General features: G+C 44.7%; 1 long non-coding RNA gene across 2 annotated transcripts; it reads left to right on the forward strand.

The window, feature by feature from the left end:
• The first annotated feature begins 1,048 nt into the window (after positions 1-1,048).
• LOC114069069 lies at positions 1,049-8,440 on the forward strand. Of its 2 annotated transcripts, XR_003573718.1 has the most exons (4): positions 1,050-1,068; positions 1,168-1,254; positions 4,834-4,937; positions 7,761-8,440. It is a non-coding gene; the product is annotated as an uncharacterized LOC114069069 (long non-coding RNA). The 2 variants fall into 2 exon arrangements; XR_003573717.1 differs by having other exon boundaries at positions 1,049-1,254.
• The last annotated feature ends 16,134 nt before the right edge of the window (positions 8,441-24,574 follow it).

Here is a 24,574-nt window from a genome sequence, read left to right on the forward strand (position 1 = left end):
CTGAGAAAACCTGACGTAACTTTTAGTTCTCATTTACCAAGTCTAGAGGGAAGACACCCCCTGTACGCCTCCTCCCTCCCCTTGGTTCAAGGATTTCAATTTCCACTTAGTAGGTGGTGCTGGACGTGATACACGTGCTTGAATGGACACGTTTAAGTGTGAGCCAAGGAAGAACTGGTCTCCCCTCCAGGATGCTTCATCCTTATTTCCCCATTGAGACTGTGCATAAGCACAGCACTGACTTTTCAGAGATGCTGAACCAATGGGAGCCATAAACCCTCAGCTTGCGTTTCAGCCCATATGCACTTTGATTGCCACTGAATATTGCATCATAAAAATATTTCGTGGCAGACAAAAAAAAAAAATCCCTTCTCTGACACAAACAGTGTATTTTCAAGAGCTCAAACCTGCCACCTCTGCTTAAGCTAAACAGTGTTGTGTTATGTTTGTTATGTTATGTTATGTTATATGTTATGTTATGTTATGTTATGTTATGTTTGTTATGTATGTTATGTTATGTTATGTTATGTTATGTTATGTTATGTTATGTTATGTTATGTTATGTTATGTTATGAAAAGCTGAGTATTGATTTTTGTCAAACTGGTTTCAGCCCAGCCTTTCCCTACCGACTTCAGGGGAAGGCAATCTGGATGTATCCTCCTGATTTAGAGTTTCAAAGCAATCATGCCTTCACACTTCCAAAGTCATTACATTTAATCTCATCAGTATGAATGGAGCACACAGGCAATGCAGGAACACGAAGAAATGGGGAAGTCTGCCCTGAAAGCCCAGCAAGACCTGCCCTTATCAGCCCAGCACATATAAATCACTTTCTTTTCCAACTCATTTAACCTTGGCCAGTGAATCTATGCCTCAGTTTGCTCTGCTTCCAAAAACGTATCCAGTTCCTCTCTTGATGCATGACTAAGGCTCTCTTCTATTGCTGACTCTGTCAACTGGGTAGTGTCCCAGCCCCTCCCCATTGTGTAATTCTGCCTCAGTTTAAATATACTATTCCCCTTTTGCTTTCAAATGAGTTATCTCAGAAACAGCACTGGCACCATCAGGTCCCTTTAGCTTTCTGTTTTCTGTGTGCCTTTCCCAACCCAGCTCTAACTTTTGGCTAATTTATACCTCCCTTACCTTCCCCACCATCCCACGTGCAGATGCCGCTGGACTCCACGAGACAGACAGGCAAGAGGGAAGGAGAGACCCTGTTGCTCTTTAGTGTGAACAACTCAGAGCTCAGTTTGGTGAGTTGGTGCCAACACTGAGAGAAGCTGCAGAGCTGCAGCTCCAGCTCAGCCTCGTGGCTCAGTGTGTGCTGTGGGTGTGAGGCACCCGTGGGCTCCTGCAGCTCATGCACCTGCTGTGGCTGAGATCTGGAACCGAAATGTGGCAGAGGCTCTGCCACTGCTGTTGCATTTGCCCTTTGGTGGCAGCTCACAGCTCTGAGCTGGAGCTCTGAAGTGTCCTAAGTACATCTGATGGAACAGAAGGAGGATGAGCAACCAGAGAAAAAGGGTCTGTGACCAAAGGGGTTTCTGAGACAGGCTGCTGGCATTGGCCCTATAACAACAGCTTGCCTGAGCTAGGATGGTCTAGGGGTGTCCATGTTTCAGTATAAAGCTCTTAAAGGGACTAATTACCATTAAACCAGACAGATTGTGGAAAATTAAATCCATGGGCTGTGTATAGTGCTGTTACCTCCATAAGGAGATAACCTGTGTCGTGCTGAGCCTCAGGTCTGCTGTGAGTGGGACACGATGTGCTGTATAGTGCATGGGGGAGGAGGGGAGAGCAATTAATTCCTTCTGCTGTTTATTCTTGCATAGGAAATGTGAGAAGATGCTATGATTAGTGCTAATATGTTTTAAATGGAGCCCAGTGTACCTTAGGGGATCAGTGCACATATTCCAGCACAGTGGGCTGTATGGATTAGATGGCATCATGTAGAGTGCAATTATGCAGATGTGTGGTGTTCCCATAATGTATTGCTCTTCTGGAAGACATTGTATAAATCTCTGGGTTTGCTGCAAAAATGTCCATTTTTGCTGTCACTGCCAGCTTGCCAGACTGTTTTGTCGTCTGCTCAAAGCTTGTTAGAGCTTTGGAGTGCTGTGCAGGAAAATCTCTTGGTGAGATGTGCGTTGTGAATTACAGTCCTGACAACTATCAGAGGGTGCATGCTGAGGTGTAGCATTAATATTTATTTGGGAGCAGATGTCTTGGCTACTATCCAGGGCACAACCTTGGTGTGTTAGATGTTAGGGAAAAAAAATCCCTCCCCTAAGTATTCAGTCTCTATATAGCAACTATTAAAAATATTTAATATCGTTTTAAATGCACAAATGATTTATAAGAATAGGTAGAATAAAAGTGTGGGTGGAGGTAATACATAACATTTTTGCCCTGACTGAGCAAAACATTTCCAAACAAAGGCTGATTTACATATTTGCAGTAGCTGGGGTTTTTATCCTTTTTTATCCCCATATTTTTACACAGATAAACCTTAGCTATAAAAGCATCTTATTTTGCCTATACACTGACAAAGATGTTAAGTAAGAATTCTTAAAATACTTTCCTGCTCCGTGGAGTCATGGGAATGTAGCAACACCGTATTTAAAAATATTCTTTCCTCCTCCTGGCAAGATTTCTAATTCCAGTGGAGAATGACAACATCTCCTTCTGCTTTGATAGTGTCATGACTGTGTGTGCCTGCTGTGAGTTGCAGGACAATGCCTTCACACCAGACACAAACGGGCAACAAAGGCAAAGCCAAATAAGACTCTGTTTATGCTGATAATAGCTTTCCTCTGTGCTTTGTGTGCTCCTTCTAGGGCAGGAGCTAATTCCAGTTTTGGACCAGTTTGCAGCCCATGGTTTTTGGAGTCGTGGTGTGTTGCAGGGTTAGAGTACAGACCCTCCCCGAGCCACTTGCAGAGGTGAGCAATACTTGGCAGAGGTTTGACTTGGCAGAAGTGTTTCCACGGCTCCTGTGCCGAGTCTTTGTGATGAGCACCCAAGGGTTAAGCCACACGCTTTCCTACATCCTCTCCTTCCTTGCATGTGCAGCAAGACCAAGCTTGCCTCACTGTTTGCTCTTCCTCTGGCAGGGCACCACTCAGGAGCTCACCAGAACACTGCTTGAAACGATGCACTCCTCCTGGCTGGGAGAAGCCTCAGGCTGGTGGGCTTTCAAACATGCTTCCTGAAGATATGTGGACATGATCTCTGCACCTTCCTATCAGTGCAGGGGAATGTGGAGATGTTTACAAGAATTCTGCCCACAGTGTACCATTTCTGTGAGCAATGGACTTTAACCTTCAAAATTAGAGGCCAGACAAGAAATTAACTCTTTGTAAGGAACATCTGTGAAACATGTAGATGGGAAAAACCTTGCCCAGAGCCCATAAAGCTCAATCCTTTACTCTGATGAGGAAAGGATAAGAAAAATCATATGACCTTACGTGACCTCCTTCCCTTCACCAAGGAAGGAGGGGTGAGAGGAATAAGAGCCTTCCTTTGTTTCACCAGATTAGTTCATCTTCCCCAGATGGAAGAAGGTGACATTTCAAAGCTGGTAGCCCTAGTGAGAAAGCTCCTGTAAATTTTTCCCCATGCAGAGCAACAGTGGGGTCTGCATGTCAGCATTGGTGACAATCCAACAGCAAGCATAGAGAGCAACCACTTGACTCATCACCATGGGTGCAAGAGCTGCTCTTTGAACCCACTGAACTCACGGGAATGGCTTTCTTGGAGAGGTGATTCATTACTGGGAAGCCCAGGATGAAGAATGGACACTGCCTTAGCAAAAGGGACAGCTGTGATCTCTTACTCTGACTCCTCCCCTGACTGTAGTAGCACTCAAAGTGACTTTGCTGCTTCTGGGAATGAACCACTGATCTCAGGGACTTGTCTTTTCACTGTTAGTTCTGAATTACTGAGGCCGAGTGTCCCCTCAGAATGGGGTCTGTGTTGATAAGGCTTGCAGACAGTTTAACGGGTCTTTCTCAGGAGCCAAAAAAAGATTACATGGGGATTTCTGGAAAGACTTTTGTCTTTTTCCCACTTTGCAGAAATCTGATGTATGTTTCATCCACCTAATCCAGGAGTGTCACACAGTCCATGGCCCAACCTGGGTTACAACACAGTGACAGCACCAGAAAATGGGTCCATCACTTCTAATCAACAGTTCTGCTACAAATAAAGCCAAATATTTTTTTGGAAATTCTCATAGTCCACTGAGATTTGGGGCGTGGGGGGGGGGGAAACAGATAAACTTCAAAGAGGGCCACCAAGCCTGGACAGAGAACTGCAAAAATGAAGGGTCAGAAAGAAAGAGTGTGGACGAGGAAACACGGGACAATATGTGTACCCTGCAACCAAAAACTTTCGAGAGTTTGTAGCATGGAAGCATCAACTTTCAAGTGAGGGACAGTCCCAGTAGGTGCTTTCGAGCTTTAGGCATCCTCTTCATGAGCTGTGGTGAAGTTTGAAGGACAGGGGAAAAAAGGAGGAGCATGTATGACTAAGGGGTGGAAAACTCAGATGAATTATATAGAGGGGCGTACATCCAGCATGCAGACACTGAAGAGCATCTGGAGGGCATCTAAACAAGAGATCAGAAAGAGTAAGTCTTGAGAGAGCCTAAGCATTAGGGAAAGCACAAAGGACTGTTGAAGGATGCAACCCAAGGCAGTTTACAGGGCTCCAAGTACACAAAAACATACTTGGCTCCAAAATTTTCTAATCTGGAGATGGTTGGTGGCTGGGAGAGCACTCAGGGGAAATATTGTATGTGCTTACCCTGTGTCCATACTTTCCCCCAGGCATTTTGCTTTTGCCCACTGTTGGAGGCAGGAGCTAGATGGACCTTTGGCCTGGCCCAGTGTGGCTGCTCCTCTGGTGTTGTGAAAGAGTTGGAGCCCTTGTGGTAAATCTTTGCGTTCTTAAGCACAAGCTGCAGGACAAACCGTGCTTATCACGGCGCCATTGCTGAGTCACACACAGAGGGATCTTGCTGACATTCCTCACTGCTCTGCACACAACATGCTGAACAGATTGGGAGGAGAAGGCTCTGTGTTTCCCAAAAGGCTCCGTGTTTCCCCAAAAACAACCAGACTCATCACCACGAGGACTCATACACGTAGGTCCAGCCAATTGCTGCTAATTCCTGTCCCCTGCAGCCAGGCTGCTCCAGCTTCAGGCTATGGAAGGGTGGCAGCAGCAGCCTTCTGTCTCACAGAACATGTTTTGGTTAAGCATCCAGGCTGTTGGGTTCCTGGGAGTGCCTGGAGAGCCTCTCCAGGGCATTGCTCTCACCTCTGTCCCACTTGAGCAGCAGCCTCTGTGCCTCGGGCTGTTGCCTGCAGTGTGTTTGTGAGGCTGCTTTTGTTCTCTGAGGGGGTGAAGGTGTCGGTGGATGTCTCTGTTGCTCCCCTGGCTAGCATCTCAGCAACTGGGCACAGGAGAGCTTTCTGAGCCTCTTTTCTGGACTTTTTGGCTGCCTTGCTCCTCCCCCACTTCTTTGGTTTGGTAGTCCCAATCTCCTGTGGCTGTAATGAGATAATCCAGGAGTAGTGCTATCTATCCTGTCTTGCCTATCAGGGCTGGCATTACCAGGAGGGGTCTCCATTTTTCCAAGAATACTGTGGCCCTTTAAAAAACAATAAGTATCTCCCAAGGACAGGAAGGTACAGTTAGAATCTCCTGATAATAGCTGCACTCACCTTTTTCATTCCTGCTTTTCCTTGTTTATTCATTCCCATGGTGACAACGACAATACCTCTTTTTTTTTTTTTGCACAATGCTTTTTTTCCACAATATTTTGTCATTCTCAGGTGGAAAGACAGGAGGAATCTGTTGGTTTAAGGAAGGGGAATTTTCTTCCAGAGTAAATGAGAAGAGGGTCAGGGCAATGTTTACACACACACACAGCAATTCCTTGCTCAGTGTATGCACACATATGCACGTGAACTACACATGTTAACAATAAATTTTTTTCTTAAGGTCTATGTTTTCCTCTGCAAAAGCCCAGACCCCACTTAGGGGAGCAACAAGCCTTGCCAATAACTGGATTCAATTTATAAGAAACTAGGTGGAAATAATGATGAGGAAATGAGAAAAATAAGCTTTTGATGAAATAATTAATGACTAGTTGTGACACAATCTCACAGCAGCAATCCAAGGCTCAGGGAGATCAGAGGAGCCCATCCACTGCCAGACAATGCTTACTATGCAAAGCCAAGTAGCCTCCTGTTTGCAATTTAGAATCATAACCATATACATGAACTGCAGTTGGTGGCGGCTTGTTTGTTTTGAGCTCTCTCCTAACAAAGTAACAGCACTCCCTTCTCCTTCCATCTGAGAGGGGAGCAGACCAGCGGGTTCCAAGCAGTTTTGTAGCATGTCCAGCTCTGGGGCAGCTCCTAAAGCCAGGAAATGAACATTTCAACATGTGTGCATTATTCTGCTGCCATCAAAGTGAACAGAGCTCTGCTGCTCACAGACCTGGTCCGAAGGACTGAAACTAGTGATTCTTAGCTGGGAGTGTCTGGGGAAGGAGGGACTTCTGAAGAGCCTGCAAAAGGTGCAAAGGAAAAACAAACCTTTTGTCAGCAGGCTCGCATTTGCTGTCACCAAGTCCTCGCCCCCTTGGCAATATTTTAATGAACTGACAAGTGGACAAAGGAGAAGAATACTTGGCCCGAAATATTTTTTTGCAGAAGGCTCAGTTCTGCCCTCAGAGATGACGTCCCTTACGCCAGCCATGCTGAGCTGTGGGTGGCAGTGGATTGGTTCAGCTGAGGAGTGGCTTTTGGAGGAAATCTCCCTGTTGTCCCCACTCACCCAATGCTGCCTGCATGGCAGCCTGGTCTCAGTGGTGCAAACTGGATTGCTCTGCCTCAAAGCAAACGGGCAGAGGCACTTCAGGAGGGCACCAAATGGGCTGCAACTGCCAGTGGGGCTGTTCAGTCCACGTAGCCAAGCTCCAGATCCTCTGAAACCACCAAAATCACCGCAGTACGGACACAAGGGTGGCCACACCACGTAGTTTGCAGCACAACCTGCTTCTTTGCAAGGCATTACCTGTCATGCCAGCAGAGCCACTGCCACCATTCCTCGCTCTGCTCCTGAGACAGAGGTTCTGGAGGTGCAGAGGCACCATCTCCCTGCCCAGCTCGAGGGTTGGCTCCTTTCACTGGGCCGCTCTGCACATCCACCGTCCCAAGCAGATTGGCGGGGGAAGGCATGTTGGGAGACAGTCCACCCCTAATCACTTCCAGAGGTCCTGTTTCCAGCTTGGTCAAGACACTGCTGAGTCATTTTCATGCAGAATGAGTTATGGCTGTGTTTAAAACCTCTTTATTACCCCTCAGTAATCCAGAGCTCAATCTTGCGCTTTTAATGTTGCTCTTCTAAAGGGTAGATTTATATGTAAAACACTTTACACTTTGGTTTCCTCCTAAATAATAACGAACGTTGTTCTTCTGAGTGCTTTATGACATTAGCTAACTAGTCCTGACAACACCCTGGTTTTGCATATGCACAGCAGAAAGCTTGGATGAGCTTCTTAAGTCTGGTGTTTCCAATTCTCATGATTTTATTGTGAGTCTGGGGTGGGCTTTTTCTTCAAGTCTCAGCTCCTGGAAGCACACAATCACATGACTTTCTCGCTTTTCTTTTTCTTTTTTTTTTCTTTTTCTTTTTCTTTTTTTTTTTTTTTTTTAATACAATAAATTTCTAATTCTTCCAGTTGCAGGCAAAAGCCTGAAAATGTGATCCAAATGCATTGCAAGGCTCAGAAACCAGATGTCAAAGAAGAAACCAAACTGTGCTGCCATTTTCAAATATCTGAAGTTTTAAAGCAATCTAAGCATGCTCTGGGTCTTCACCTGTATTTTCTGAGTGTGGAAAGGCTCAGCAGTAAATAAAGCTTCACATTCCATAGAGGTAAAGGCACATAAAGTCTTCAGGGGTGCTAATATTCTCCATCTCCCCTCTCTTGCTTGCTTTTGTCTGATTCTCATCCTGCATGGGCTTTGCTTTCCACATTGTGAGTAGTCACATTCCTCACAGTGGTAAAGAAAAGCACACAAATAAATCTTTGCTGGAACAGAGCAAATTTTAAATCAAATCAGAATTTTACAAGCAAGGGAGATCAAGGTTTTAAGCTCTTCCATCTGTGACTGTGTGCTTGTAGAGTGCAATGTGCACCAGGCCAGGGGATACAGCTCGTGACTCTCAAGGCTACTGTATCACAACAACCATTATTACTGCTGCTGCTTCTACTACTACTACTACTAAAATAGAATTGTTAATTGTTAAGTAGGCTTTGTGATCGCGTTCATCTGCTTAGGAAGGTGCAAGAAAGATTTTCTTGAGCTGTTCCACAGCAAAACAGCTATTTCCACGTTGCAAAAGGAGCTTGACAATAAAAAAAATGAACGACATATTAATTTTATGTCATAGATTTTGTGTTTCTCCTACTTTGTTATTGGTTTTATACTGACCCATTTAATTTCCCCCATTTTTTTCCTGCTGACACATTTGCAGATCAGAGACTGTAGCTGGCTGACTATGGGGCAGCAGCTGAGATTTCTCTCACCCGTTTTTAGTCCTCTGTAATACTTGCTGCTCTAACAGTCCTATACATTCTGCATGGGAATCTGATGTTATTTTAATTACTCTATGCATGTATCTGGTTTTTGGCTATTGGAAAACCTCTGTTAGACTTTAAAGTCCAGGGCTTTCCCAACAAAAATATTTCCTAGCCTGATACAAGATTGTCTTGATACTTATTGTAAAGCATACTTTTCTTCATTTTCTCCCATGGCTTCCAGACAAATATTTCTGTGGCTCCCTGAACAAATCCCTTGTCCCTCCAAGTTGGACAGTCTCCTCCCTCTCCCCTCTGCTCAGCTGAATACCATCTTCTTCTCCTTTAAGCATTTTAACAATGCTTGCTGCTTTCTAAACCATTCTCCCTGTTTGCCCACACGTTTACACTCCGAGGAGAAAAAAAAGTCTCCCAGGTGGAATCCAAAGGAGCAGTGGTTTCCACGCTGTGGTGCACAGTTGATGTGGGAGCGCACCTTCACACTCAGACTGCCAGCAGAAGCCACAGAGGAGCTCCCTGTGCCAGCCACATGGAGCTCTGCCATCGGCAGGCTGTTGTAAGAGCTGATGGGAAGGTCAATTGCTTGCTTCAAGTGCTGACCACAAACTCATTTAGACAGGTTTTGTCTAGGAATCCAGGGATTCCTGTATTGCGATCTTCCCGGGACCAGTCCGCTGCCCACTTCCCTTAGAATAAACCTGCATGAGTAAAGGTTGCTTTCATTTTGCAAATCTCTGTTTTTGTTCCAGTGTGGGGTGTTCAAAAGCCACACACCTCTGGTTTATATTTACTCTTTTCGAAGGCAGCCTGTGCTGTGGGCAGAGCAGAGCCAAACCAACACACAGTGCTTCTGACAGACCCCTTCACAAATACGGTCAGGTGGCAAAAATTGGAAGAGAAAAACCACAGCGTTAAAGGAAACTTTCCAAAACACAGGAGCAGGGACGTACTGGATAGGGAAGGGCCTTAATTTGTGAGTGGAACTTTACGACTTTGCAATGTGGACCCTGAGATAAACTCAGCTGGTTGGAGCATGGTGGCAATAATGCCAAGGTGGTGGGTTTGATGCCCTGCATGGGCCATCTCATTCACTTAAGAGTTGAACTGGATGATCCTTTTGGGTCCCTTCCAGCTCAGAATATTCTGTGACACTGTATTGAAATTTTACACTGAGGGAAGTGACCAAGACTCCAGCTGATGAATTCGCTGATATCAAACAAGTGAAATACTATCAAGCACATGACAACAGCAAACAGATCCTTCCCAGCAAGGAGCTGACTCCCTGCTAGACCTTTTCCTCTTCATTTCCAGTTGTAACAGCTCCCCTTCCAAGAGGGAAAGAGCTGAGGTGCAGTGTTGGCACTGCTTCCTCAGTGTGACAAGGTGCCTCGGCTGTGTTTTTGTCAAGTCAGTCTCTCAGCAGGGAGCAGGATAACATCTTTCTTGGACAATATATGGCAGGGAAGGAGGGAATTTTATGTAGAGATTATATGACTACCTTAAGGGGTATAAGATGCATGAGCAGTCTAGCAAAGCAGGTGGTTTATATATACAAGTCAACAGCTAACTCAGCAGGGTAAGGATTCCAGAAAATACCTTGCTGAGCAGAGGCATGGGAAAAGGACACATACAGAACTGACTCAACTGGCTGTGCTTCTGTGTGTCATTCCTGGGTAGATTTACTGTGCAATTTCGGTTTGGTTTCCTCTCTCCAATCCTTCAGGGAGTGATTCCTGTTGTGACGATTTAACACACACCTTACAATGTAACAGCTCAGGACAGTGGATTGAAAGATTTGTGTTGCTGATTCTGCAACAAAAGCATCAAGTGCCAAATGTGCTTTCAATAACTTCCTGAGTCATGCTGAGACAGTTGGTTAAAGGCATCTCAGTGAAAGACAAGGACAGCTCAGAGTCCTACCTGGGCATGAGTTTGATCCACTGCCTTTCAGTGGCAGCCTGTTCCCATTTTGCAGCTTTGCTCCTCCACCAGCTGATGAAGCAGCTTAAATAAACTGCACTCCAGTATTTGGACATTGACCTGTGTTTTGCTTGTTTGTTTAGGGAAACTGCCACATAACTGACCCAGAGTCAGGAGCTATAAACAAACTTTGACTGCAGAGTGTGTGTTCAGTTCAGCTTTCACCTTGACACGAAGCCTTTGCTTTCTGGAGGAGCAGAGACATTCTGAGGAGTATCTTAGCACAGTGTACACCAAATTCTATCTGGTAAAACCCAACCAGAAAAAGGCAGTAAAAGCCTCCATGGCATGCAGGGTCTTTTTTTGGTTTTGTTTTGTTTTCTGTTTTGTCTTGTTTTGTTTTCTTGAAGAGTGTGTGATTAACTTACCATCACTGTATGTTAATGCACTTCAGTATTAGGCTGCTTCCTACCTAATGATATACAAAGCTGCTGTGAACAGGTTCAGCTATAATCTCATTTATGTTACTGTAAATCCAAAGTAACTCACTTGAAAACAGCACTCACAGTAAGTCTCCATCAAGGTCCCTAATAATTAATTTGTCTTAGGGTTTCTGTTCTTTACCCATGAAAGTGCAAGTCGTCTAATTTATTTGGAATTTTTTGCTAAGGCTATAAATATTTAAATTCATTGAAATACTGTAGGATATAAATTCTGTTCTATCAAATATTTCAGTGTGAACAGACAGGACCTACACTGAAAACGTAATATACAGCTTGTAATCTGTAGTTTAAACTGTTAAAAGGCGTCCAACCAAATTTGACCAAGAATATAGTTACAGTATCAATTCTGTGGTCTGTTGCAAATAAATGGCAACTGTAACTGACTGGCTACTTAATAAAATGCCAGGAAATGACCACCATCAATTGTACAAAGCTAGTAATAACGTTCAGAAATAAGTCTTTCAGGAACTTGTGGAGGCTTCTCATGGCTTGGAGGAGCTTTCAGCGGGGACACGTCTGCTTGGACAAACTGACAAATCTTTAAAGCTATATGTTTGCACCAGTAAACTCATTCAGAGACATTTTTCCTAAAGAGCTTCCCTGCAGGGGATCTATTATACATGCTCTAGCCTGAAACTTGAGCTGGCCAGAGAATGGAAATTGTGTTTCACAGACAATTTTGAGATTTTGAAATTTGTTTTCATTCCAATTCAAAACAAAACCTCAAAATGTTGAAATTCTCCACAAAGGAAAATTCCATAAAAATAAATAGTTTTGGTTTATTTAGATAATTATAACTTTCAAAAATGTATATATTATATAAGATAAAAAACTCAAGCCTAAACATTTTATTTTAAAAATTATTAGAATTTTTTCCTCAGAAAAATAGTTGGTAAAATTGTAGTTTCACAAAGCATTTTGATTGTGACAGAATGACATTTTTGGAGGAAAGCTGCTCCATTAGATAATTGTCCATCTGAACTTCATTAGAGTTCCTATTGCCACATCATCCAGACCTTTTGCTGTAATAGAAAAACTCTACAATTAGTCCAGTGCCAGGACCATGGTCTGTACTGCTGCTGCTTGTGGGCTTCTTGTTGCACATCTGTGCTATAACAAGACCTAGAAGGTCCATATGGATGCCTCTGTCTCCTTGGTGAGGTGTGAGCAGGAAGGACAGAGAAGAGGGCTCCCAAGGTGTGAGAGAAATGGCTTGCAGTTGGTCTTGCTGCCATCAAGCCCCCAAACTCAAGATGTGCTCTCCCTGGCAGGGGACCCAGCAACCAAACCAGCACTTGGCATCAACACTGGCTCCTTCTATTGAAAGGAAATGATCCACACAAGGAAATGTGCCCCTTCTCTGTCACGAGCAGGGCAACATCCATCGTGAACAGACTCAAGGACACTTCAACAAACATCAGTGTTGAAAAAAACAGCTCAAAAGAGACAGTGGTGACATGCTTTCAACGCCTCTGCTGAATTTTGGAAGACTTGTGCTGCTCCAGGGCTATCTGAAGAGAAGGGAATCTCATTTTCCATCCACTTCAAAGTATGAACTATTTGACACCATGAACAGATGAAGGACGTATCGCTAAAGACTACCCAGACTGGCCTTTACCTAATACCATGGATGCTGGCCACGCTGCAGTGCATCAGTACAGCAGCAAGAGAGGAACAGTAAGGGCTGCACTGTGTTCAGAGCAAAGGCAAGTGCACACCTGCTCTGGCTGTCCTTTCACCTCTCCTTGGGGAACACGGACAAAATGAACGAGGTTTGAAGGACTCTGCATATGCTGCCGCCTCTCGACTTCTGATAAGCGAAAAATATTTGGTGTGTGTTGCTAGCAATGACAGTGGCAGGTGAAGAGGTTATTGGATGGCAAACCTGGTCACACAGGTCTAGTGAGATTCCTGCCCTGCCTGCTGTGCCCAACAAGGAGGAGCCGTGTTTGGGTCCCTACTGTGTGTACACAAAGCCAGCACGTTGTCTGCAAGTGGGACATTTGGGCTTGGAGTGTAATTCTGGAAAATGTTTTTCTCCTTGGGATATTTCTGAACTGCAGTCAGTGTGCTTTCCACTAGAAAGTGACATGCAGGAGCCACCCTCTCTTGTTGAAAACTTGGTAGAACGTCTGTACAGTATTATGGTCACCAAACTATGTCTAAACCTAATTGGTTGCATGTGGGGATTGATTGCTTTAATATAAAGAACTGAATGCACTGAAGACCTGCCAGAGGTTGTGGAGAAGATCAAAGAAGGTCAGATAAAGGCCCAAATGTAGCTTTAGTGAGAGCAATTGTAAATTGTAATTCCTTTAGTGGAAGGGCTCTTGCCAGCTCCAGGCTGGGGCTGTGATCCTTCACTGGGAGCATGGATATAGGCCTCGACAAGGACCTGTGTTTGACAGCCATGTCCATCCTCTCATGGCAGCATTATAGTCTGGGCAGCTGCATGGTTTCATTTTCATCTGGGGCCAATAATTCAGAGAGAAGAGCTCAAAATGCTTCAGTCCCCTGGGAAATAAAAACCTCTCTTGAGAAATTTATAAATTAAATGTCCTAAACAATTGTCAGAAACTCCATAAAAGCATCAGGAAAGAGGCATCAACCTTCCTGGTAACACAGCCACCCTCCCATCTCCCCAAAGACCATAACCACCGCAGAGCTGTTACCGTCACGTTGTGCCCACACACAACAGCCCCACTTGAAGGCCAGGAATTCACTGTATTGTAAAGAGGAACCATCGCAGTTCAATACCAAGTCCCAAGGGTTTGCAGAGCCCTGAGTGCCTTGGACAGGACCTCACTTACCTTCAGAGCCCACTGGCACAGGGCTGCATGGCACAGCTCTACCAGTGCTGCTCCATCAGGCATGGATCAGTGGAATATTGGTAAAATATTTTCATTAAGGTGAGGTGGGTTTCTAGGCAAAAAACAATGCCATGAGCTTATTTTTCTATCAGCTACTTGTATCAGCTGTTCTTCGTTGGTTTACTGCCAACTCAAAGCACATAAAACATCTCTGCTTCGTGTTCAGAAGCAGTGAGTGTTGCTGAGCGTGGAACAAGGATGGTTTCAGTGTTTCAGTGCAGACCTTCAGCAAACATCATGAAGCAAAGCAAAACCTCAGCCCCTGCAGGGGCACAGCCAGGAGAGGCTGCACATTACCTGGCCAAGGGCTTAGACAAGATCCAATAAGCTCAGTACAAGGCTCAGTCTGTGCAATGAGAGATGCAAGACAGAGCTTATCAGGCAACATAAGACATTGCCATGAAGCACTCACAAGGCAAAGGATGAACTCCAACACTTGGGCTTGGTCTTCATTTAAATTTTTGCCACCAGAGCTACAGTGGCCAGGAAGAGACAAGTAGAGCACCTCTAAGCAACACAGCTATCCTGGCAAGAAGCATTGTGTGAACAGCCAACTCTCCTTCTTTGAGCTGTGCACCCCTCTAGCAGACTGGGGATGATTGCCCAGGAGCCCTCTCCAGCACGGCTGGCTGAAGCTGTCCTTTCCAGATTGGCATCTCCGAGCTTCCAGGGTGTCCCAAAGCAAGATAAGCTGAGGGAGAGGGTTCACACTGGAAACTGGAGTGGCACTGGGCACCCTCACGAGGGAATTTGCCTGCATTTCTGCTTCAACCTTGCCAGCAGTCCCCAATGATGCTGCCAAGGAACAAGGGCAAAGTGCATAAGCAGAACCTTGCCAGACATCAGGTTTGATCTGCACCACATTTCCAAATGCTTTGGGGGCTCTTCCCATCTGTATAAAGGGCTCTGTGCCTTGCCCTGGATAGTTTAGGACTGGTCTTCCCTGAGAGTTCTGGGTGAATTATCCCGTTCCATTACATGTACAAGGAACTCCTGAGATGTGCCTAAACACAAGCCCTGTAATTGTGGTGCATGTGTTAGCAAATTGGAGCAAACTGAGCTACAGGGCCATTCCAAGGTATTGGATGACACTGCGCTGCAGGCTTGCTTTCTGCTGCTGCCTGGTCAGAGAGGGCACTGCCACAGAATGAAAAGCTTGGCAGTGTTTGGGGAGGGCAGCTGGCTGGTCACAGTGTCCACACTGCCCCTGCCCAAAGCCCCTCCAGGATCAGGGAGATAAAGGCTGGGTGGACTAGGGTCATTTCAGCACAAGCACTCCTGACTGAAATCATGAGCACATTCTAAAGCTTTTTATTTCCTTAAATAACAGTGTGTATTTAGGCACCTGTAGAAGGGCTATGCCTACTTGGCACTCACCAGCCTGCCACGGCTCATTAAGGGCCTGCCTGGACTCCTGGCAGAGGCCAGGACTGGTGTCGAGCACTCCAGAAATTCCTCTCCAGCTCCAATTCTGTTTGTTTTATCATCTTTGCAGAGCAAGCCATCGAAAAGTCACTTTCTGAAGGGCCCCATATTAAAAAACACCAAACACTCCATGGTGCTAAGTGGTGACTCAAACCAGTAATAATTTTCCCCAGGACGCTTGGGGAAGTTGAGGCACTGTGGCTGGAGTGCCCCTGTGCCCTGTGCTTGTGACTTTGAATGGCTTTGACCTTTTCAGCACAGGGTAGAGATGCAAGTGCCTCCAAACTGAGAGAGAAATCCATTATGAACAGTATCCATGAATTTGCTGGCCCTTTTTTTTTTTTTTTTATTTTTATTATTAGCATTTCATTAATTAGCAAATGAGTGCCGTGATTAGCTTGATTAGGTCTAGAATGGAGGGGAAGGTGTGGGATTTGGTCTAAAAGAAGAGCTGCTGTCCTGCAGGGATGGAAGCTGCAGCTCAGGACTCCCATGGGATGTTCATATAAAGCATATTGAAGAGGCTGGCAGAAACCTGGTGGGGAAGAGAATACTCCTTCTTTCTGTGGTGGGTCTAGAGGAGTCTGAGCCACTATATTATGGACCTTTGACTGGGGTGTCCCCTTGGAAATGAGCAGTGTGCAAGACAGGCACCTTCAGAGATTGTCACAGCAACTGCAGAGTGTCCCAGTGACATTCATCCTCCCCAGCTTCTACCTGCTGCCACCGAATCCCCGCACCCAGCCTGTCTGTGGCCTTGGCACAACCACCAGGGTCCCCTCTAACTCCCTGGAGAGAAATTTAAGCACAAAAGGCAATTTTGCAATGGTCTTTTCCAACTGTCGTGCTGCCTGGTTAGAAAAGAGGGTGAAGTCTCCAGGGACAAACGCCACCCAAAATGTGACCGTGGAAACCTGTCCATGTGCTGAGGTGCTCTGGGAGCCAAGCAAGGGAGCTGAGCACTCAGCTGGCACCCTGGTACTGCTGCCCATGGTGTGGCCCTGGCCTCTCCAAGAGATAGAGCTCCTCCAGAGCCACTGAGTCAAGTCAGCTCAAATTTTACTGCTTTCCTCGCAAAACGTTACCACAGCTAAGAGCTGCTCAGTTGATGCTTCTTGCATCTCATGGCCTGGTCCAAGGTCCAGTTAAATTAAGAAATTGTGAGCTCAAGCACTGGTCCGGAGGAAGCAGCAATGACATATCTATTGTCTGATTGCTGCTTTTTTTGCAGCAGGCATGACTCCTTGACATTAGGCCTATGGAGTCTGCCCGGTAATAGTAGTTTTAAATGGTCAAGAGGTTACAGCAGTAAGGAATGTTTGTAAAAAATGTCTCTGTGGAGTTTAAACAACCAGTATTTTAGGCAGGGCTTGGTGGGTTACTGTCCCTGCACAAACAACTAGAATGTGAGAGTCTGGGCTGGGAAATACTTAAACTGTTTGGAAAAACTTGTTTTGTGCAGCTTGAGAGTGTCCCTGGAGGCTGTGGCCCGATGCCATGACTCCTGGTAAAGGCTGGGCTGCAGTAACAATGAAGCTTTTATGGGGAAGCTGGAGTACAATCAGAAACTTTTCAGTCCCAAGGGATTATGGGGAGGGGAGTTCCTGGGTTCAAGATGTCTGGCACAGTATGCACATTTCCACCAGGATTTGGGGGTGTTCTATGGCATGCAAGGTATGCAAATTGCTTAATGTGTTTTCAATTTTGCTGTGCTGTGCTGTCTTTGTTGGGTGATCATTCTGTCTTCAGCGTAGCCAGAAGACAAGATGGGTCCATAGCACGAAAGGAGAAGTGTATTTGCCTCTCAAGCAGCACTGACCTGTGGAGAGCTTGTCTCTGATTCTCCAGCACGCTCCTTTTTGAGTGGCTGCAGGCTCTTCACTGATTAACTTTCCCTGGTACAAAGTGTCCTGAACTGAAAGGCACCTTTGATGGACCTCCTTACCAGAGTGATCAAAGCGTGCACATGGAAACTCATTTCTTGTTGCTATGGCTTGACCTTCACCATTTACATGCTGTGTGTAAAGATGTTGCTGAAGAATCCAGCCTGTCAGTGCTTCAGAACCAACTCAGGTTTTCGTTGAAGGCATCACACAGCTGCTAATTAATTTGAGGGCTTTGCTACAGGAGAAAAGATGTCCTGTTTGACACAGACTTTCATCACTAATGGTGTTAGCACCTAGAGAAAACAGGGTGGGATGGACCCTAAAACAAAAGGAGAAGGGACTGTTCCCGAGGGCTGAACTGGCACTGACCATACATCCATTCCAGCAACTGGTTTGGGGACATTAAATCTGACCCAATGCCTGTTGAAATCAGTGAAAGGATTCCTGCAGATATCAGCAGACCTTGGAAGGGACCCTCCAGAGGCTGAGGAGCAGCTAACCCAGCATGCAAGAGCAGTGAGGTCCCTGTCAGCAGAGGGGGGTTTGCCCAGCCCACCACATGCCCCACACTCGCCAGGGCAGCACAAGGCTGGGCAAACCCTTGTTCACACCTGGGCAAAGGAAACGAGCCTGGGAGTGGAGAGGTAGGTAGTAAATATTAATTTTTTTTTTTTTTTAGATTACAAAAATGTAGGTACCAAGCTGAGACTGCTCAAAAATAGGACTCAGTGATTTTTATTGCTGCTTTCTTTCCTTTCTCTGGACTCTCAAGAAAGTGAACCAGTGACAAGGGGGTTGCCTTGCTGATGGGGATCCCCTGCCAAGGCCCCTTTATCCCCATTTTGTGCATCCTCCCCCATCATTTGCTGAGGTTTAACCTCGGGCTTGCCTCCAGTTTGGAAATAAAGAATGGCCTTTAATGACAGCAGCACAAACAAAACCCTATAAAGGCAGGATTTGTGATTTACATGGGGTTAATTACCACAACAAGCATGTTTATTCACTTCTCTAATAAATCCTTAAGACAGGAACAAGTTCTAGCTTGACCAGATTCATCTGTGCATACGTTTTTCTTGTAGCCATTTTTGCAAATCTGTATGTGCAGGATAGAAAGAATATCTCCAATAGAAATAGGATAGAAAGCATCTCCAATTATTTAGGCAGTATCTCAAGAGCTGTGTGCTTTTCTGCCTGAAATGGCATTTAATTCAGATCTGGTACAAAACAGACTTTATCGTTACTTTTTTGTCTTAAAAAAAAAAAAAAGTAGATCATAAATGCATTTGTGATCTACTTGCCACCAGAGGACTGTGAGGTCTATGTTTGCTTCTGCTAAACCAATAAGACCTGATCATCATATTCATGAGGTTAAAAACCTGCAGTGAGAGGTGCTGGGATGAAGCTGTGCTTCTGGGAGGGTCCTACAAAATCCATTCCTTGCTTAAATATTACTGATTATGATAAGCTGAAGATTCAAACAGAATTAATAGCTTGGTTTCATCAATCTGATTTGTGGTAACTGATGCAGAGAGGTGACTGGTGGCCTCTGGTTTTAGGTGATGGATCACTTGAATGTCTCCGTGGGGACCAATATTATGAAACTGCCTCTGATTCAGTTGCATTCTGATACACACAGGTGGCAAAGAGGTTTTCTTCAGCTGTTGATTCAGCTTAGCTTCAGCCACCTTCTAGGTTTTCAGTGGCTACACGTGTAGAGTTGTCTGTGGCGTCCCTGATTTCCTAGGGAAGTATCTGTAGAGGTTCAGGACTGTCCTGGATGGGGCCCCCCTGCCATTCCTTAGGAATTTGTGTCAGGCAGAACATTTTGTACAATGCAGAAGATTCTGCCACCTCCATTGGAAGGAAGCTGTTTGTGTTAATGCTCAAAGGTAATGTGAGACAAGGCAAGCTCTTTACTTCAGAACACACATTGTGCCATTGATGTACACAGTACAGTAAATATAAAAAAACAAAGAAGCCACTGTGGTATTTACCCTCACCACAAATGCATTAGCAAAATAGGATTATTTGCAATCCAATAAAATAGTAGTGCTTTTAGGCAGAAACCCTGGGTGTTCAGTGAAGTGTGCTCCTCAACTTTTCTTACCATTTATCAACCCAACACATTCCTCCCCAATTTTTTTTTTTTTTTATGCCTTCCATTAATAGTTAAGAAAAACCTAGGGAAAACAAACACTCTATTCCTGATTGTTTATTCACCAGTCTCTTAGGAACCATAATTACGTCTCCCAGGAATTGTGTGTTTTATCATACTGTATATCTTAAAGAGCCACTTTAGGTAAAATAACAAGGAGTGCCTTATGAAGGAAAATTGGATTCATTTTAAGACTTTTTTAACCCTCCAAAGAATGGCTCTTTGTTTACTTCTTTAGTGCATGTGGCAACTTGCCCAAGTAAATACTATGCTGCATAAATACCAGAGATTGGTATTTATGATATTACATAAACATACTCTGAATAATGACTCATTGTAGCAGTGAAGAAGAACACGAGCCATATACATTGCAGTCAATGCACTATTCCTCATCACAGCATTAAGTGGCACTGAAGCCCTGTGGTATAAAATGACACTGGGAATGTAGAGGAAAAGATGTTCAGCACATCTGAGTTTACTAAATAAAAGAGGAAACAGCCAAAACAGGAATGTGATGAGGGCAAGGAACACAACAATATGCAGGGGTGAGGAATCAGTGGTTGGGTATATTTTGGGGTTGACTGGCGAAAGTTTTATCGTTCTTTAAGCTAAAAACTCATCCAGTACCTTCATACTGCTGTTACAGGAGGGAGCTGAGCCCTGACCCACAGTAACACAGCTCTGCTTATGGCAGCAGGATGTTGATACCAGTTTTTCACTCAGGGGGCCACGTTTTCAAATGACTTGCTTTCTCAGGGTCTTAGTTTACCCAGCTATAGTTTTATTAAACATTCACCTTCACCAAAATTCTGTGTGTGCAAGAGTTTGTGTGAGCAAACATGTCACTGTGCCACACTCTGCATTACTGCCAAATGTTGTGGCTTCCCTGCTGCGGAGGGTTCACACCTGAGAAATCACAACCCCTAAGGGAAGATGTGCATGCCAAACCTTCACTTCTAAAGCCAGTGGGGTATTAACAAACTTTATCTTTCAAATCCATGGTTGTCTCATCCATAGCCCGTCTCATCTGAACAGCAAAAAACCCACCCCAAACCTGCAAATCCTCAAAGGGTCACTGAACATCCCACCCCCACTTTGAAAAGGATGATAGAAATTGCTACCCATAATAATGCATGAGCCTAAAAGCATGGCTTTTTTTTTATTTTCCTCCTTCTTTGAAGCAGTCACAGCCCTTCAGGAACAGGAGAGAAACCCCAAGGCAGAGCATATCCACAAAGGGGGTGGTTGATCCTCCTGAAATGCAGAAGTTTGGAGGTGTGCTGTGCTGGGAGCACCCTATTCAATGAATGCAGGTTTGCACAGTCACAGAGGGGTGGCTCCTTGTGTTTGCTGTGGTTTATCATCAACAATAGACATTTCCTCTCCAGGTGTGGATAAAGGGATGAACTGAGGAATACCCCTGCTCCCCCTGCTCCCCCTGCTCCCCCACCTGAGAAGGCAGCACTGGGTGTTCCCAGTAGCCTAGCAAAGCTCACAGGCTTATGGAAACCCTGGCATTGCTACATATTTAGTAGCTGTTTAGTCAAACCCCTGCATTTAAGCAGAACACTCATTGATTTTTTTTAGTTTTCCCTTGTGCTTCACAGATTTTGTAAAAATAGGAGGTGACAGAGATGAGGGGAGAACAGAAGGCTGCTGGCCTGCAAGGAGCAGTGTTTAGAAGATGTGTCCTGGGCCAGCACCTGAATACATGGCAATAGTTTTCTGAGGCTGTGCTAGCAGGTCTGGGAATGGCTGTGAAGCCCTCTGTGCCATTCTGGATGGCACAGGATTTATGCCTGGGCCACTTGAAGACAGCTGCCCTAAAGCACTGCAGGTCTAGGCAGAAAGCTACACTTTCCAGGTTTGTCCTTATTTCCTAGTTTCCCAGAAAAAAAAAAAAAAATGGAGCAGTAATGTATACCAGCAGAGCTGAGGGAACAAGAAATATGGGCAAGTTTCAAATTCAATCCCAATCCTATTTTTAAATCAGCAGCACTGCCGAAAACCTCCAGTTTTATGGTGTTTGATGCTCCTCAAACACGTACTTGGATATCGTGCCAAGACATCCCTCCTTTATTTGGATTTTGAAGCCATGTTTCACTACCAGCTATCTCAAAAACATATTGAGACCTGTCCCAGGCAACTTTAATCTGAATTCTTTCCTCATGTTGCTTGGGGTCTTCTGTTCTCAGTTCCTGGGAGATGAGGTTGCACACTGAGGTCAGCACCAAATCTTGATAACAAGCAAGCCTCATCCAAGCCCCACAGAAGTCAGTGGTTTTGACTCAGGCCCAGAGATATTTAGAAAACAACAAAAGGGGACAGAAAGAAATAACTTGGTCAGCTTCGAGGGGCTATTCTTCCTGTCTTTTAAAAGGAATAAATATATGGGTTTTGTTATGAATTTATCTGAGAAGCTGCTTGTGCTCCCAGACAGCCGTGTCACAGCAATGTGCCTGTGTGATGAAGGCAGAGTTTACAGGTTTAAACTTCCTTTTTCAGCACAGTTCATTGCAAGGAGCTGTGAGTCAGCAATCTCCTCTCTAATGTGCTGGTCTGCTCGGCATAAAAGCATTAACACACTTAGCCTAAGCATGAGGATCACCCTAACAAAGAGAGATAGCTCTGCTTAAGTAGTTAAGTTGGTTATTTATTCATTTAAATGTATGTGGATTAAAACGTGATCCAAAGCAGCTGCCAAGCCTCTGAGTAGTTTGTATCTTCTATTCTGTCCCGTCTGGCTCTTTTGTTTGGCACAAAAGGATGCAGACACCACTTCACTGGCAGTTGCTTTGGGAATGCAGCCCCCTGTAGCACCTTTTGAGGAAGAAAACTGCACAAAGTGACCTCAGCACTCACCGTGCCTGTGGAAATGCACAAGGAAAATACTGTTCTAGGCAAAATGTACATATGTGGGTCTGGTTCACAGGCAGAACTGACCATTCATTTTAGGTTTTACCCTCTTCAGAAGTTCAGCTGCCTAAACAGGGCCATTATGTTTTGGTTCCTTGCCCTAACTTTTGCTGCACAAGTGAGTATCCATGTGCTTGCAGAAGGTAGAGCAGGATGAGGGGAACCCAGGACATAACATTCACTGAAATGGCATAGAAAAGGGTTTTATAACTTGAAGATGGCACCGTGGCCCCTGCATCCTTCTACCAGTCCCCACACAGGCAAACAAAGCGAATTCTATCTCCCAATTTCACCCCTTGCTGTTTATACAACAGCTGGCGTTTTTCAGACCTCTTTTCTGTTAGTTTATTCAAAGACTTTTTCTATTATTTTATTTTGAAAGCAAAACAATAAATAAATCTGCAGACCAGACACGGTCAAGTGTTAATCAAAGTCGTCTGACAGGTGGGAAGTTGACATCCAGTTACCAGAGCAAGGGACTCCTCTCTTTTCTTGGCCAGTTCAGTATCAGACTTTGGGGGGTCCTGAGAAACATAGCTGCTGTGCAGAAGAAGATATATCTCCCCTGCATCTCAGCTATTTTAGAGGTTGATATTAAGGAATTCATAATAAAGAATCATCATATGGTTCATATAAAGGATTTTCTACTCCACAGGTGATGTTTGTCTAGAAAATGTTTAAAGATTCTCACAGCAGAGGGATGTATGGACCACATTCACAAATATGCTATATGAAGATACAGAGCTATCCTCACACAGCTATAGATAGATGTAGACAGAAAAAAACCTGCAAAATTATTGAACTGAATTTTGTACAGTTCTGCATGGAGTTAAACCTCATTAAAATTAAAAATTGCATCTTAATTCTACAGTTCAGTAATCCACCTGCAAGGCACACTCTGCCAGCACTGCAGTGTTACCTGAGGAGCTGAGAATTACCCCAGGCAGAAAGAGGGGTACACAGAGCGTAGTGGTGGCTACAGAGGGAGTGCTGATAAGTCAGATGGCACAGAGGCTGGCAACTATTCACAAATGAACATGGATCCTTACCCCAACACATGGGAACTCCATCCTTCTTGCCTCCTGCCTTTGGAGCAGGGCAGGAGCGTGACCACTCCTGCCACCACTGCCTGAGAGCAAGGAGGGGCGGGGATGGCACGGGTCAACATTCAGGTTTTGGAGGGGCATCACCCAGTTGTCACCTGCTCTATTCCAGATATCTACTTGGATGTAGGGATCAAAGTGTCTCAGACTGACTGCAGGTGAAAGAAAAATGCACAAGAGAGGTTCAGTGAGAAAAGACAGACTGATGTTTATGTTGCCTGTTGTATGTACATATATATCACTGTTCCTGGCATTCTCTCTAACTGCTGGGTTGCTAGGACTGTGCTCTTGAATTTCTAAATAGAAATAGGCTGAAAAAAAATTGATTTTTCACCCAGTGCTGTGCAGACTATCCTTTCATATGCAGATATCTGTGAAATTATGTATGTACATTTAAGCATAAGACCCTCACCCTAAAGGCATGTGAAGGTATATTTTCCTCCTCCACGGGAGCTTCTGTTTCTCTGCATTAAGGATTTGCCCCATCTCTGTGATGCAGCTCACCTGTCCAGCTTGAATCCATGGTAAGCAATTTACTGCGGAGTATCTGAAGAAAAGCTCAGCGCCAGTTCAAAAGCTAATCAGCTATTCAGCAGCTCTACAAGAGATGTGGTGTCAGAGATGTCTAAGAGCAGTCACAGATAATAAACTGGATAACAAGCTGGAAAAAAACCTACAGTGACACCCTGAATAGTTGATACAGCTGATGTTGCTGAAAATACCAGCCTTTGCACAGCTGTACTCAGTCGTTAGGTGCTACATCATGCAATGCCACCAAGTATCAGTGCATTTAAGGATAACATACTTAGCATCCTCAGGTGTATTATCCACAGAATATTTTCTATAAAATCAGTAGTATAGAAGAGTTTATCTTAGGAAAAAAAAACCCTCAATGTTCTTGTCAGATACCTCCAAGTGAATCACTAGTCATTCCTGCTCACTGAAGAGGTCAACTGATTTTTTTTTTCCCTATCAGCCAATGCTCTAAACTGAACCTGTGGTCTGAAGAAAAGAGGCAGTGCACTGTCTTCATTTGCATCAGTGTGCTAATAAAGATTCTGCAATTGGATCTTATCTAAAAGATGATTAATTGCATTGCTGCATGAGTGTAAATAGAATTCTGGTCCATCTCCCATCCCTGCCTTTGGCTCTGAAGGGGTTTTTACCGCTTT

This window comes from Empidonax traillii, unplaced genomic scaffold (assembly GCF_003031625.1).
Source record: "Empidonax traillii isolate 1590-97213 ecotype Southwest subspecies unplaced genomic scaffold, ASM303162v1 scaffold1176:size335168, whole genome shotgun sequence".
Taxonomy (NCBI): Eukaryota; Metazoa; Chordata; class Aves; order Passeriformes; family Tyrannidae; genus Empidonax; species Empidonax traillii.